Below are 2,682 nucleotides of genomic sequence, written 5' to 3'. Positions count from 1 at the left end.
AAAAATATGAATGCATGAACCTCACATCTAGATATTCTGCTTCAATAAGGAAGGTATGATACCAAGGAATCTGCGTTTTCCCAACACTACAGTGATAATGATGCTGGTAGTTCTTGAGCCACATGTTAAATAATATATATCTTTATAAACTTGTCTAATCCTTAAGATGAAGTTCTACAACAGGTTTTCATTCTTACAATGTCTAGGCAGCACATTTCAATGATCTACCTCCTTTTTAGTTATTTTGTTGATTAAAAAAATTGGATCACGAAGGTAGGGATACGTTCTAAGGTATAGAGTATGTTTGGGGCACAGATTAAGGAGGGCAAATCTTTTTAAGAACCCTTAGAAGCAGCTCCTTAGCAGTCTGTGGGAGGCAAAAATCCTCTCCAAGTAATCCCTAGACCCTTCCACTGGAACCTGGTCATGAGAAGTTGAGGGGGGATGGCTGAAGACACAAGCTGGGAGTGAGACTGAGCTCCACATCTTGGTTGGAGAAGTTAGTTCTGAGAGGGGAGGGTGCCTGCCAATTGCCATTTGCACAGCAGATTTCTACCAACAAGACAAGTGGTCACCAAATGAGATGCTCCATTTTGTTTTGGACACTGAGCAGGAGCTGGCAGCGGCAGTTGTGGTGGCACAGACGAGAGGCAGAAAAGGGCAGGCCAGACGACCAGGCGGATTGACCGGCTGGGAAGTCAATCAAAACGAACGAGTCTCGCAATCTACGCTTACTCATCTAACCAACCGCCCACCTAGTGAACCCGGGCCCCTCTGTCAACACAGGTGCGACCGGTCCCCGCCTGCCTGCCGCAGCCACAGTGGCAGCCCCGGGAGGAGCACTGGCGTCCTTTGATTCTTGGGATTTGAAGATGGTTGCACAATCAGGGCCGAAAGTTGTGCTAAGAAGCACCACCAAGATGTCTCTAAATGAGCGCTTTACTAATATGCTGAAGAACAAACAGCGATGCCAGAGAATATTCGAGCTTCAATGCAGCAACAACAGCAGCTAGCCAGTGCCAGGAACAGAAGACTGGACCAGCAGATGGAGAACAGACCCTCTGTCCAGGCAGCACTGAAACCTAAGTAGACGAGCAGAAAGCAGCGCCTGGGTAAGAGTGACATCAGGCCCGGTTAGGACGACCCACAGGGGCCCTGGTCAGGGGAGCAATTGGAGGACGAGGTCTGCCCATAATCCAGAGAGGCTTATCCAGAGGACTCCGTGGGGGACGAGGTCAAAACCTGCTCCGAGGTAGACGAGCCATAGCTCCCGGAATGGGCTTAAGAAGAGGTGGTGTTCGAGGTCGTGGAGGTCCTGGGAGAGGGGGCCTAGGGCGTGGAGCTATGGGTCGTTGCGGAATCAGTGGTAGAGGTCGGGGCATGATAGGTCAGGGAAGAGTGGGTTTTGGAGGCCCAGGCCGTGGGTGGGAGAGAGGAGCTCTCACTCGCCCTGTATTGACCAAAAAGCAGCTGGGCAACCAGATGGATGCGTACATGTCAGAAAACTCAAGCGCACCTGGATGTGGAGTTGAATGCCTACATGGCCACAGACAGATCCAGAAACCAATGATTGAAGCCTGCCTGCCTATCCTTCTGCGAGAGGCTCTTGTTGAGTCGCCACATCTGTAAATAACCTTTAGATAACAGAGAAGAAACCCGATTGATGCTGGAAGGACCTACCACAATAGGCTATGGACTTACCTGCCACCAGTTTGTGCATTTAGTGTATTCCTTTTACTTTTTGATACTGTGTTGTATGAAATCCTTTTTTCCTTGGATTGGGTTGGTTTTTTGTTTTGTTTTGTTTTTTCCTCTCCCTTCACCCAGACTTACCTTTGAACATGAATAGTTTGGCCTTGTGGGTAGAACACTTTGCCTACCTCTGCCTCCCTTCACCTATCATATTCTGACATTCTCTGTGCTCCCACAAAAAGTTCCCAGAAAGAGCAAGTTTTTCTCCTTGATACCTTGGTTTCTGAGATAGAACTCTGTTTAATAGCTTCTTAGAAGTGTTGTGAAAATCTGGAGTTGAAAAAAGTTTTACTGTACTGTTAACTGTGTAGTCAGTTGGAAAATTGATGTTGCTACAGGGACACATAACAGGTTACACATGGTATCTGCTTTGATTGAAGTTGCTATCAGGTTCTTTGATACCACATAGTTGGTAACCAGCATACTAGATTGAATGCATGCACTTTCTACCCTCAAATGAGATTCTTCAGCTTGCCTCTTGGCTTTGTATCATATCCAAAGGGGTTGGACTGCTTTACACCTGCAATGGAGAGGAAGAAGTTATTTGGTTTGACTAGCACAGCAGAGGGAAAGGAATGGGGGAGTAGAGGAGACCTCTACTGGGAAGGATCAGGAGCTCCCCATGCCAAAATGCAGTTATCATGTTTGTCCCAGACCAATATGGGGCTTCTCAATTTGTTGTCTTTATTTGATCCTCTTCTTTCTCTTGAAGGTTTAAGTTCAACCATATTCTGTGAACTGTTCAAGTTTCAGTGGAATCCTGTATTTCTGGTTCATTATAACAAATTGTTCCCAATTCCAAAAAAAAAAAAAAAATATGAGATGCTCCATTCACAAGTTCCTCTTAAACAAAATTTGCATTTGGCTAGCATTCTGTTTCTTCCTTTGGTTTTCCAGGAGTTTGAAAAGGGAGAGTAAAAGAATTTCTCC

At 46.1% G+C, this 2,682-nt stretch overlaps 1 pseudogene; it reads left to right on the top strand.

Moving 5' to 3' along the window:
* Nucleotides 1-872: 872 nt before the first annotated feature.
* LOC124962340 (chromatin target of PRMT1 protein-like) lies at nucleotides 873-1,574 on the top strand (annotated as a pseudogene).
* Nucleotides 1,575-2,682: the final 1,108 nt, after the last annotated feature.

Source organism: Sciurus carolinensis, chromosome 1 (assembly GCF_902686445.1).
Source record: "Sciurus carolinensis chromosome 1, mSciCar1.2, whole genome shotgun sequence".
Taxonomy (NCBI): Eukaryota; Metazoa; Chordata; class Mammalia; order Rodentia; family Sciuridae; genus Sciurus; species Sciurus carolinensis.
This window is presented reverse-complemented; position numbering and strand designations above follow the sequence as displayed.